Below are 13,945 nucleotides of genomic sequence, written 5' to 3'. Positions count from 1 at the left end.
CAATAAGGTGAGTTTATCTGTCATCTTTGACCAGAAATACAACGTTTGAAAGCACACTGGTCATGTTTATACAAGTTGTATAATACAACATCTCTGAATGTTACCCTGCTGAAACGAAGTTAGTAGCAGTGCTATTCAGCTAGCCAAAACCATGCTTTCGCCCTTAAGCCATGCGTTATCGTTATCACTTGTTGATCAAATTTTACGTTTCTCCATTGCAATCTGAAGCCATCTAAAAGTATTGGTATGAGTAGGGTATGCGTAGTTTTTTAAAGTTTAACTCGCGTGATTTACCTGCTATAACACTGTTTGCTAGCTAAGTCTGCTTAGCATCATCAGTTTAATAAACCAGTGGCCAAATAAACAATATGGCACAAACGGATCAGTGTAGTGTGACTACTGCTTTCAGTGTTTACTTGTATGCATGGATTTCGCCCGTGCTGGTAATTACTTTGTTAAGTCCTTCAGTTGACAGTTTAGAAAGCTAATGCTAGTTAGTAGCCTAGCTAGCTTTCCATAGCAGAGGTGGTTGCATGACACGTGTATGGTATTCCTCCTGAGTTCATTTGAGCTAGCGGCATGCAACAGGAAGATGTTTACATGTCATATGTGGGCATCAGTCCACTGCGTCTATTTATGTGAGCCATACCTAAATTCATGACAATATACCCAATATAGACCTTCCATGCTGTGTTCCAGATTGCCAAATAAAAGAGACATGCAGGTCTTGAATTTCCCCTGGGGATCAATAAAGTATCTATCTATCTATCTATCTATCTATCTATCTAGGTCTTTAGACACACATATATAGAAACCATAAACAATGTGGTTTTGATAAGACAGACAATTTCAAAAGCAAGCACCCTCACTTTGCACACACATACACACATTCCTCACACAAACATCTTATCACACCCGCCTCATCACTTTTAATCATTCAACGGCAGACACACACACACACACACACACACACACACACCTTTCATACTCACCTTGCAGACAACTCACATTCACTCACTCCTTACACACATACACACACACACACACAACACACTCACAGAGATTACATTCACTTTCTCACTCACACACACACACACACACATCATGAAGAGTTGTTCAGTGCCTTTCTTTTCTTTTGCTAAGGGATGTGCGACTGTAGCTGATGTTGAGTCTTCCAAGCCTACCTGTGGCACTCGCCTGATATTACTAGGTATGTTTGTTTTCATTCACTAGAGTAATAATGATCAACATATACATATTTAAATCAACTTTTGAACACTAAATTTTTTTTTTTTTTTCTGTATTGAATTTTGTTTGGACAAAATCCTAAAAGGAATCTAATCATAGTTGACATGTGGATCTATATCTTAAATTGAATATGAAAATTCTTTTTTTCAGGTGAACGACAAGGTAATCATCAAAAGTGGATGGTCAGCATTGAATCCTTAATCGTTTGTGAAGGGTCCAACCTCGCCACATTTCTAACAGGGATTGCGACATGTTTCTCCACCTTCTATATTCTGAATCTGCAATATCAGGAGGAGGCAGCGTGCACCCTTGAATTCTTCCAGAGGTAAGTTCATGTCACACTTTTCGAACCAGAGTTTGTTTTATGTGTGGTATGTATTGGGGGGGTTGTGTAGTAGTCTACTATGTAGTTATAAGCACTACTATGCAGGATTACACCCTCTGAAGAGAGCAATCATGCATAGTACTGCTGTAATAACCACATAACACTATACTTCTACTTTATACAACTGATTAAATCAAATATAAATGCAGTTACAGTAAGTAATAAATGTCAGTTAATTTCATTGTGAGAAAGTGTGTTAACGTTACAAATTCACATCCGATTCATTCACTTTGGCACAATTTTCCTCTACATGAATCCTAGTGTACCCTATCAGTTTTTGTAACTCTCTCTCTCTCTCTCTCTCTCTCTCTCTCTCTCTCTCTCTCTCACAGAAAAAGGCCCAGAAGAAGCCTAAGAACAATCACTAATAAGTAAAGTGAATGTTACTTGATTTCTCATGAATGTTACTTGATTCCCTCCCTGATTATCATTTATACTCATCTCTTACTTTAAATTCTTCTGGACATAATCTGTCAGTTTATTCATTCTCACATGTACACAAGGCCAATGCGATGCAATGATATTGATAATTGATAAATATCTGTGATGATTATTCTGTATCTTATTTGATTTTGAAATAGTACTACTTTAGATAACATGTCTACATTTTACATACATATGTGATACACAAGCCTAATGCGATGTTTTTATTTTCCATGATAATTCTTTTGTACCTTATTTCCGATTTTTGAAATACAACTAGATCACGTGTCTACATTTTACATTCATACGTGATACACGAGCCTAATGCGATGTTTTTGTTTTTCATGATAATTCTTCTGTACCTTATTCCTTGTTTTTTGAAATAAGATTTTCAAAATACTACTAGATAGCGTGTCTACATTTTAAACGGGCCTAATGCAATGTATTTGTTTTCCATTGTAATTCCTCTGTATCCTATTACCTGTTCTTTGAAATCCGATTTTCAAAATACTACTATGTATCTACATTTTACATTCATACATGATACACGAGCCTAATGCAATGTTTTTATTTTCCATGATAATTCTTCTGTGTCTTATTCCCTGATCCTGAAATACGATTATAGTCAGTCTACATGTTCCTGAATTACTATTTACTATTATCTTGCTTCATGTCCCTTCATCTTTCAAAGATTACAAAGATTACTTTACTGTTAGACTGTCAAGTAAGTGCTGTGAAATAAAATATCTGTTAAACTACAAATAAGTAACTGATGTGAAAAAATGGATTTTTATCTTTAAAATGTTGATTTGAGAGTGGATGAACTCAATATATGGAACTTGTTTCCTGTAATTGTAAAAAATTAAAGACCTGTTGTGTAACTAACGTGAAGATCACATTTTTTTCTTGTTACCCAACATGAAAATGATGTTATATACTTAACAGGAATTTAATGTTATGGTAGTCTGCCGTTAAACAACGGGAAGCTCCTGGAAATCCTGCCAGTTGTTTCCTGTTAATTTACAGGAAATTAATGTTGTTATTTTACATTAACTTAATGTTAAACCAGGCCACCGTTAAATAACAGGAACTTCCTGGAAACTCTGCTGCCAGTTGATTCCTGTTTTTTTACGGGAAATTTTCTTACAGTGTACACAGTCTGAGCCAATCAATACCATCCAGGTCCTCTGAAAGAATGATTTATCTGACAGTCTATATTGAGATATATCTCAAACATGCATACACAATACCTAATGGCAAGAAGAGTGACACCGGGGGAGGCAAGAATTATTGCTCGGAGTCTTTAATAAACACTTTCAGAGATAATCCCCTGGCTCCTCGCATAAGAAATTACAGTTTCATTACCCGCAACCATCCGTCTCCGCACTATCTGCACCCGAATGCAGACACTCCACCCTTAATGGTAAGGCAAGAGTGACGAAGAGGAAAGAGATGTTGTTCCTTATGCTGACACACACACACACACACACACAGAGAGGGAGAGAGAGTGAGAGAGGAGGGCAGACACAGGCAGACACATACAGAGAGAGAGAGAGATAGACTCATAAACACACACACATACACAACTACAGACACATACAGAGAGGCAGAGCGAGAGAGATAAACACACACACACACACACACACACACACACACAAGGACACACATAGGGACACACACGGTAAGCACTTCCAGAGGGAATCACTTTGCTTTTCCCAAAATAATGATCATTTCATTAGTGCCTGGTGATTTAAATTCAAGCAGTATCTCTGGGCCTGCTCTCTGTGCAGCACACCTTGCTGGAACTGACTGATTAGCCAGCCATGCTACACACACAGACACACACGCACACACACACACACACACACACACACACACACGTCTCCGCTCCTCAACCTCATTAATGCAAAACATCTCGGAGGGATAAAGAAGGTGGAAATGAGAGAAAAGTCAGATTTATGATAAAGGAATGTGCATGCAAGACCCTAAGTGGATAAGATTCAGTCTGCCTGCCGCTGCATCCTGAATGATTTTGAAAAGGGCAGGGCCGACATGATGAAGTTCTGGACAGGTCTAAAATATTTCATCCCATAACCAACAATGCTGAAAAATTGAAAATCAGGCTCATAGAGAAACTGGTTTGGCTTACTGATACTTCTGCCTATTTCCTCACAGATTTGTGCTGTGGTGTATATGGTCAAAAAGTTCCATCTCAAGGCTGGAGTGGAATTATCAGAGGAAGTGACTGGCTATGAGTCCATGGAGTCCCATCTGTGGGCCGTTATTGTGCACCGGCAGTCCTAGCCCCTGGCATCCTGTGTCACAGGCCATGACTGACACGGCAGGCGGAGGAGTTCAATGGTCGATGATGGATTCAGGACCTCGCCGCCTTCCCCTTGAACAATGATACAGGCCGAGGCAGGGGAAATTCCGGTGGCGGATCCCTCAAGAGCGGCCATTGTGTGATTGGCCTCTTTTGACACAGGCGAGAAAAAGAGTTGTCTGCAACTGTCAGATCAATGAAGTCATAAAATTACATGGAAGCATGCAGTGCCAAGGCTGAATTTTTGGAGCAAAATAAATAATACTGCATCCGTTTCCCCCTGAACTTGGGTGAGTATCGAAGCTACAAGAATAAACATTATACTGTAACTCAAATCTCTAGTGACAATGCAATGATCCTTTGTTGACATTGTTGGGATTGTGTGCTGTGAAACCATTCAACAAAGTGTAGTTTTTGACAAAAGCATCTACATCAATGCTGAAGAAGCAGATGGACTGAATTGTCATAGTGGTTTGCAGAACTGAAGACGTACAGTATATTTTTGAAAGATAAAGTTAGACAGATTGGACAACACGCTCTGTTTCTCTCTCCACATACCCAGCCATTCCCTATTAATCCCTGCTGGTAATATCCGCTGAAGGCTTTGGGTGGTGGAGGGGGTGTTGGTGGGTTGGGTGGTTGCAGTCCACCTGCCTTCTGCACATCTCCGAATTCATTTCATGTTCTACTGGATGACGCGACACACATGTGCACACGTGTGTGATGGGCAGATCCCTTTCATCTGTGAAGAAGAGAGGGCCCAAGATGGCTGTCAAAGATGGGGGCCAGAGGGTGTCAGTGCTCCTGCTGAACTCACACTTGTACAGCACAGCCGATGAAGATGAAGATGAAGATGGGGGAATGGATGGGTAGTGCACCACCATCATTTGCTCCCCCGGGACGTTTGATCTGCGGATGTTAAGATGTCCTCCCAAGAAGCAGGCAGGCAGGAAGCAGGAGTCTGAAGGCATTATCAGAGGAGGATCCCTGCTGCTCCAAGCACCACTCTCAGGTAGATGTCTATGTCACTAGTAGGTACACCACCTGAGTCTCATGAACTAACATCACATGGCGGTCGAAAGTAACTGACAGCTTGAGAGCAAAGTTACCTGACAACAGTGAGCAGGACTGTGGTTAAAAGAAATATGAAACAACTTCTTCCGTGAAGTTTTGACATAAATCCCACTTCTTTGGAACAGTCTTCTTAGCAAGGAGGCATTTTTCCAAACTACATATTTTTTGTTCTTTCAAGCATTGTCTTGTACAACTGTGGCAGGCTATTTAGAGTACCACAAGCAGTTTATTTTAAAAGCATAGTACATAAAAAAGAAATACTAAGTCTAGACATGACTGTCAGAATATGAACTACAGTGCCTCTTTGCTCAAACCCTGAACATCAGGACAGTGCCCACATGGGGACACTGTAACTGCTACCAGTGACATCCACATAATAATAATAATAATAATAATAATAATAATAATAATAATAATAATAATAATAATAAACATCATTCATCATCATAATAAACATCATAATAGGTGTATTTTTTCTCAACAGACAAACTTACTTAACAAACGTAGAAATCCCTATGTACCTAGCAAATAGTGTGCATCTGTACTCTGAAAACACCAACTCACTTTACATTACACACAAACATGTATTTTCCTCCACTGCTCAGGGTGGCTTCTCACCTATCAGTCTGTTTGATTTGGGTTTATTTATCTGTTTCCTCTGATTTAGTTTTGCGCTGCACAAATTTAAACAGACATATCTACTGATGGCATATGGGAAAAGCCAGAATCGGTGGCATACTTGCCTTTATTTGCCAGAAATATGTACAAAAGTTTTCATTTTTTTCTGAGTAGTACAAATCAAAGAAATCAACCTTGTGCAGAGGACAAAGAGCCAGGCAACATTCAGAGACTGAAATAGCACTGTCGAAACACACTAAATGCACCTTTAGGCTCTTCCACACATACATTCTTCATACATTTAAGGACCATTTGGGATAGTTTTACAGTCCCAGTTTTTACACTTTTCCATTTGAGATAATTACATTGACAGGGAGCCACATTCTCTGAAGTTCCGCCGCTACCTTTACCAAGGTTAACCCAGCATGGGATGCAGTGTCATTCGCCTGGTGGTGAGTAAGTGATTCCATTCAATTATCTAAGCGTTTGGCCAATAAAAATACCATCTGGGTGCTCAAAATAGATTAGTTTAAGGCCATACTAAATTATTAAACCATTCCCAGTCAACGAGTCCCTGGTCCCCTTTTAAAGCCAAGGAGTTATGGGTCTCGGAGCAGCGCGGCAGATCGTGGAGCTGACGTTGACGGCGCCAGGGCACTTTAGCCTCCTAAGCACTGCAGCTGGGAGCTGTACTGCGGGGCAAGAAGAAAGGGAATGGAACGGGGCAATGGGGTAAAAGAGACCAAAGTAGATGTCTGTCTCTTATGCTCCCGCACGCTCAAGACAAACTGGGGTTTCTAGGTCCACCGCAGAGAAAAGGGAGGCCGCTGGGAGTCCCCCCCAGTGTGTCGAATACATCCTATGAGGCCAGGATCTGCTCAGACTGACCAATCCCTTTATATATGGTAATGACCCCATTGGATGAAGAGGTTTGTAGGGCTGTAAATAATGATGGACTAGGCCATTTTCTCAACTTCAGTCAGAGTTTAGGAATGGCCAGATTTTGATTAATGTACCATTTTGATGCAGGAGAGAAACCTGCATTTGTTGTAGGCATCCCCTGAGCAGGCTAAGAGAGCTGTACTTTTTCATTTAAATTTTTAAATTTAAAGGTCAGTTTCTGGGCAGCATTGGATAATACCAGGCTGAGGCACTGATCACTGCATGGTACACCCTGACATTATAATGGTTACAAATTTACAGGGATGGGACAAGCTTTGAAAAATTAATGTTACACCTCTCCTGGCTGCTCACTAAGTACTGAACTCCTACAAGATATATTATTAAGTCACTTGGTTGCAAGAGCCAACGTCAGATTGGACCAGCAAGGTACAGTATGCATAACCCAAATTCTTAATAATGCTAGTATGAAATAAGTAACTTTTTATCTTTTGAAAGTATATTTTCTGGGATTTTTGCCTTTTATTTAGATAGGACAGTGAAGAATGACAGGAAGTGAGTGAAAGAGAGATGGGGTGGGATCTGGAAATGGCCGTAGGTCAAATTCGAAACTGGGTTCCTGTTGACACCTGGAACTGAAGGTGGAATGGATGCTGTAGCGACTTGCACCACGGCGCCCCCAACAAACACAACTTTCAACTGACATACACACACACATTGTTCAAACCCTACCAACTGATGAATCAGCTGTTAACAGAGAAGACTTCATCTCTGACATTTAATACGCAACAGACACAAGACATTAACCTACAGGCAGCTGTCAGAGGAGATCTCCTGGGGCCTGATTCAGGTTATTGCTGTAGGGGTTATTTAGTGCATGCATGTCCTACCTGCCAGACCATGTTTTATGGGGGCCATTTAAATGTCCCTACAAGCACCATCAAGAAGGTATGTTTATCAATATCCATATTAATTACCCAAAACATAACCTCTCAAACCCACAAACACAGGCACACTCACACAGAGACAAACAAACACACACTCACACACAAACACATACAGCAGGCTCAAGCTTTTAGTGATTCACAAGCTTGTGAGAGGTTGAGTGGTAATGACTGGTTTTACTGTGGGTACTCAGTCCAGCCAATTAATGAGGTCACATAAATTCTGGAGTGATTACATGCACAAACAAAACACAAATGCCAGCACACATGCAATGAAACACTTTACATGGAAAGAATGAATACAGCCACAAGATGAATTTCTATATTAGTCTTTCTTGTGGGACTTTTTCGCTATCCCTGTTATTACGGGCTCATTTGTAAGTTGCTTTTATGCAACTATCTCTAAGTCTATGTGTTAGGCTAGTTTGTAAATGTATTTTTTTATTTTATTTAAAAGTAATAACCAAGAATAAAATATTGTTTATTTGAAATTTCCCCCACTATTCAATGAGTTCTATGGAGGTACATTCGACTTGTAAATTCTAGATTAAGAAATGAACATACATGAACCAAGGAACCACACTTGATCAGCAACAGCAACTATTACAACTGTAGCCTGTAATTTGTCCAAACATGTTGTAAGTTTTGTAGGGAACTTGAACTGCACCTTTTTGAGTGTAACACCAACATGGAGAGAGGCTGTGGAAAATTATGAAGGCGATTATGTTTTGTGTGTTTTGTGGACCATTCACATTACACTAAGATTGATGCTTATTTGTAGAACCATTGAAACTACTTTTAAAGTGATGGAAGTCTCAAAGACACTTTGTTAACTACCAAATCATCAAAAGACGACGAGCAAAGGATTTTTCTCTTTTCTCAAATGATAAGAATCATTTTTCATGGCATTGGCGTAATGGAAATTATGAATAGGCAATTTCACCCTTGGGTTGAAATAGGGCAGTCTTGCATTCTTTTGTGTTGGGATTTTATTTTTCTCTCAGTGATTTTGAAGAGTGCTATTTGTAAACACATATTTGCCTTTCTTCTGGGTGTAGATGTCCAAACCTCTTTGACAGTGTCTGCTTAAGTGACTCACTCATTTACATTCAGAACCTTGTTTTTTCTCCTTCAGTTAATCTTAATTCAAACCACTGAATTCAGTAGTATAGCATGTCACAAAGGTTGACCCCATCTCATAACCCCCCCACCCTACTCCCCATCTCAGTCACCTCACCCCTCTCACTGGGAATTTACACCAGAGCCGTTTTTGCAGTGTTTTTTGCCTGTATGTCCATCTTTTGTTAGCGATTTTTACGCTTCACATCTATGTTTAGAGTGTATGTGAAGTTTACACACAGAAAAACACATGGATCAACACAATGTTGCGTCACATTGATAGAGACAGAGGGTCAGAGAAATTAATTAATTTAGGTTTCACTCTTACTTACGTCTTGCTTGCGGTGTAAATTCCCAGTCAGACACAGAAACATGAACCAGGAGTGACTAGTCAATTTCTATCCAAGGCTCCGGGAGGCTATGGTATAGGCTGACCTCTGCATAGATGTGATGTATTCGTTTCAATAGAGCTTGGAATATATTATGTTTGTATTGTGCTTTTGCTTGACTGTGTTTAGACAGTCTCTTCAAATGCCCTCAGGCGACAAAGGAATATGTTGGTCAATGCAATCAATCACAGTCCATTACATAGATACCCTTATAACAGCCATTGGATACAACAGGTAATACCAGGAAACAATGCTTAAACCCCATTGGCTAAGATTTATATTGGCAGCATCAATTTCATTTCTCATTGTATTTCATAATATCATGTTGCTCTAGTGCCTTATGCTTACAGTAATATGTCACAGTCTCAAATGATTATACAGCGAAAGAATATCTGTTCCATCAGTGTCCAGGAGACAGAGACAGAGAGGCAATAACTAGCAGTGCTGTGCATGAACCTATTGATGTAATGTGGGTCTGGCCATTACAAAATCATGAGCTCGCAAATGAAACCTTCCCGCAGATTCCTTATTGAGCCAGCATGGACACAGCAGCAGGGTATGAGCCGGAATGAATTCATGTGTGTGTGTGTGTGTCTGTCTATGTGTGTGTGTCTGTGTGTGCATGTGTGTGTGTATGTGTACTGTATGTGTATGTACGTGTGTGTGTGTGTGTAATGCGGCGCATGTGTATGTGTACAGTATGTGTGCGTGTGCGTGTGTATGTGTAAGTGTGTGTGTGTGTGTGTGTGTGTGTGTGTGTGTGTGTGTGTGTGTAATGCAGTGCATGTGTATGTGTGCGTGTGCATGTGCATGTGTGAGTGTGTGTGTGTGTGTCTGTGTGAGTGTGGACACCATGTGGAAGTTTATTTGAGACATCAAATGAATGTGAGTGGAGGGTGAGGGCTGTGTTTGTAAAGGCCTGAGGGCAGCACTGAAGCCAAGGCTGAGGACGTGGAAATTAATGCCAATACGTTTCACATCCCTTCCATACACTAGCGCTGTAATCACATGTTCACACGCTTCAGCTGTGTCTGCTGCTCCTGTTCCTTCTGAAATAATAAACCATCAAAAACCTTTGTTCAAACACCTTGTTATAAGGAAATCAAGGTGTATGTGGGATTAAGCAAAATACATGTTTAAGCACAGAACAAAACATGCCAAGAGACTAAGTGCCTACTGTATATGTGTTAACTTGTAAACACTGTTCGTTGCTACCCTTAATTTACTGTTCATGGTCAAATTTGACCAGACAGTTTTAACTGCTCTTATTTTAACATAAATACCAATACAGATGACAGAGTATTTTTAACCCTCTATGGTACCCATCATGACATCCTTGTGGAAAAAAAATATTGGCATTGTTTTTTTCTGTTTAAAAATGTACACTTTAACAAAAAAAACTAAAAAATTTATATTAACTTTTTTCATGTGACGTATTCTAAGTTCTATAGCTTTGTTTACATCCAGATGGTAGGCAAGGGACAAGTTGAACCCATTGAACATCGTTGTCTGCAGCTGCCTCTCAGTAGGCTACATCTCTGTATTTCAGCAATGTCAACATTTCAGGCATCAATAAAGGTGATGATGAAACGTTATCCCATTGTTCAATATTTGATAGCCTGTCACAGGAACGTTGTTTCGCTAAAATCGCCCTGATTTGGTGCATTGATCTGTATCGATAACGTTATGGGAGAACCTGCATGTAGCCTAATGGTAGCCTAACTTTTTTTCTCTGTTCAAAACTCGGTTTACACGAAGACGATAGCCTTTCTTAGAAGCTGTGAAATTTGACCAGAAAGGAACATGTCTTCCTTCTGAAAGCTGACACAAAATCAAACAATATTTGATCATTTAACTTCAACTGAACAGAGACAGGTCTTGGTAGGCAGACTCAGCAGACGTTAAAACGGTAGCCTACTGTTATAGCCAGAGTCAGTCAGCATCATGTAACATTATTGGCGTTAGTCATGAATCCTGTAACATATTATATATCATATAACAGCGATGGCTTATTCGAAGACGATCTGCATGGATATATAACCACCCAGAAAAAAAACTCAGAATGTGAGTGATAAAGTTCATTAATTGTATGAAACTTTTTATTAGTTATCCATTGCAGCATCGCCTATATTAGGCTGTTATGCTAGCTCAGCCTTTAAATATGTTGTTATTTTGGTCATGTGGACTTGATTAAACGGGTAAAGATAATTCATAAACTGCTTATTTCTTACATAACTGAAGCAGTAGCCTAGGTTCAACAGTGGTGTTTGAAGTTGCTGTGTTAAGTTGTTGTGTGTGATCGCTAAACAATTAGGATCAAATCAGTTTATTTTGACATACGGGAGTTAGCCTGAGCTGTAACGTTAGCCTATAGCACAGCCTATTCTGGTTTCATGTATTAGCATTTGTTGTGATTATATAATCAAATGACACTCATGATAACTTGAAATAGAAGGACAGAAGATAGGTGATTGATGTCCACAAACACGAATTTCACGAGACAAATTAGAACAAACTGTTCCGGTAAAAATAATCTTGCCATGTTTAAAATGCTGCACTTTTTCCCTTCATAGCCTATCTCTGGCAATTCATTTTTGGATGACTGTAGATAGGAGTATTTTAGCCTACGTCTTCGTAGACAGTAGGCTACACCATTAGGCTATCTTGAGAATAAAAGACTTCACAGCTGCTAATGATCATCCTCCACAACCACGAGGATAGGTAGGCTAAAAGGTAGTTTGTTGCCTTTTTGCTTCTTATTGTAAAACCAACTGTTAGGGCCTACACAAGTGGTCGGCATCCCGGTCAATATTTGATATTAAAATTTCAATTTTGAAGCTATTTGTAACTATGTGTAGCCTATGCAACCCGACTGTTGCAGGCTTGCCTACCACTCTCTGCAGTGCTTGCCTACCACTCCAGTTGTAAACAAACGGTCACATGACAATATGACGTAGGTGCAAAACCTTAATATGCATATATTTTTTAATTTTCATATATTTTTAAGATATGTTGCTTTAAGGCAACATTGTACCATAACGATAAAAAGTAAAATAATTCCTATTTGTAAGAATTAAAGCTTATTCATTTAAAACACCTATCTGTATAACTTAACAGAACAAAAATTTTTATCTGGTTTTCAATGTATTACAAGTCTCATACTCTAATTTTAAATTAAGTTGTTGCTCCCAGGCAACATTGTACCATTGCGGAATGAAAATCAATATTTTACAGATATGAAGTTATAATGATTAAAACATACAAATTATCATATGAAATAACCGGTAAAAGCTCCATACATCTACCCAAACATTCCCAGGTATACACATTGGGACAGCCGTGGCCTACTGGTTAGCGCTTCGGACTTGTAACCGGAGGGTTGCCGTTTCGAACCCCGACCAGTAGGCACGGCTGAAGTGCCCTTGAGCAAGGCACCTAACCCCTCACTGCTCCCCGAGCGCTGCCGTAGTGTGTGGTTCACCTCACTGTGTGCTGAGTGTGTTTCATTATTGGGATAAATGCCAAATTTCCCTCACGGGATCAAAAGAGTATATATACTTATACTATACTTATACATACACACACAAGCACCCACACACATCCATAAATCTGTGCACGTGTACCCATGTATACCCATGCACACTCATGCACACACACATAACAACATCCACTTTCCCTCTGAGATCTGCACCTGACTTTAAGAAAGTTTATTAAGTAATTTGTCTCAGAAGAGAAACACAGGGGATAGACCTACAGTGAAGAGGGATCAGTCAGTCCTCAAACTTGGGACTATGGGGTAGCAAGTGTGCAGCTTGACCGCAACACCAAAAAGCCATGGATGTTGGTATGGTAGTCAGGGCTGTATATTCAACCATATGTTAGAATTCTGTAAAACTTCATGAAGCACACTCATGCACTTCACACAGACAGGTGCCTCTCATGCTGTACATCCTCCCATCCACTGTTCATCACAGGGTGCCTCACTAATGCATCGCCTTTCCATGGAGGCCCTCATACAGGGGTCAACCTGCCTAAGGGTCCCTCATACAGCTCTTACTTTGAGCACATTTCTTTTTTATATATATATTTTGGGCTTTTATGCCTTCGGGATTCAAACTCGGGTCACTGGCGTACAGGGCAGGTGCCCCAGTGGGGCCACTTTGAGCCCATTTCATTAAGCATCACAGCAAGCCTTTCCACTTCTGGCATTATGTAGCAAAAAGAGAAAGCCGTCACCCCACCTGGCCTCAAACCCCAATACAAAACATGCACTCTGATCGCAACATGAAAAAAACAGGCTTTTTTGTATAATAATAATGCATTTTATTTGTAGAGCACTTAATCATGTACTCAAAGCACTGAACATTGTAGGGTAAAAAGGGAGGCAGGCAGGATTAAAAGTAAAAGGTAAGAAAGTAGAATGAAATAATAAATTAGGAGGCACACATAAACAGGCAGTTGCAAGTGTGGAAAGAAACAGACATATGCCAGTACAATTAAAAAGTAAAGTATTACGTATTTA

The 13,945-nt window shown here is 39.8% G+C and overlaps 1 long non-coding RNA gene across 1 annotated transcript; it reads left to right on the top strand.

The window, feature by feature from the left end:
- The first annotated feature begins 1,192 nt into the window (after nucleotides 1-1,192).
- Nucleotides 1,193-2,937, top strand: LOC125293111. The gene is made up of 3 exons (XR_007193326.1): nucleotides 1,193-1,210; nucleotides 1,399-1,573; nucleotides 1,966-2,937. It is a non-coding gene; the product is annotated as an uncharacterized LOC125293111 (long non-coding RNA).
- Nucleotides 2,938-13,945: the final 11,008 nt, after the last annotated feature.

Source organism: Alosa alosa, chromosome 4 (assembly GCF_017589495.1).
Source record: "Alosa alosa isolate M-15738 ecotype Scorff River chromosome 4, AALO_Geno_1.1, whole genome shotgun sequence".
Classification (NCBI taxonomy): Eukaryota; Metazoa; Chordata; class Actinopteri; order Clupeiformes; family Clupeidae; genus Alosa; species Alosa alosa.
The sequence above is the reverse complement of the archived record's forward strand: the minus strand, read 5'-3'. Positions and strand labels throughout refer to the sequence as shown.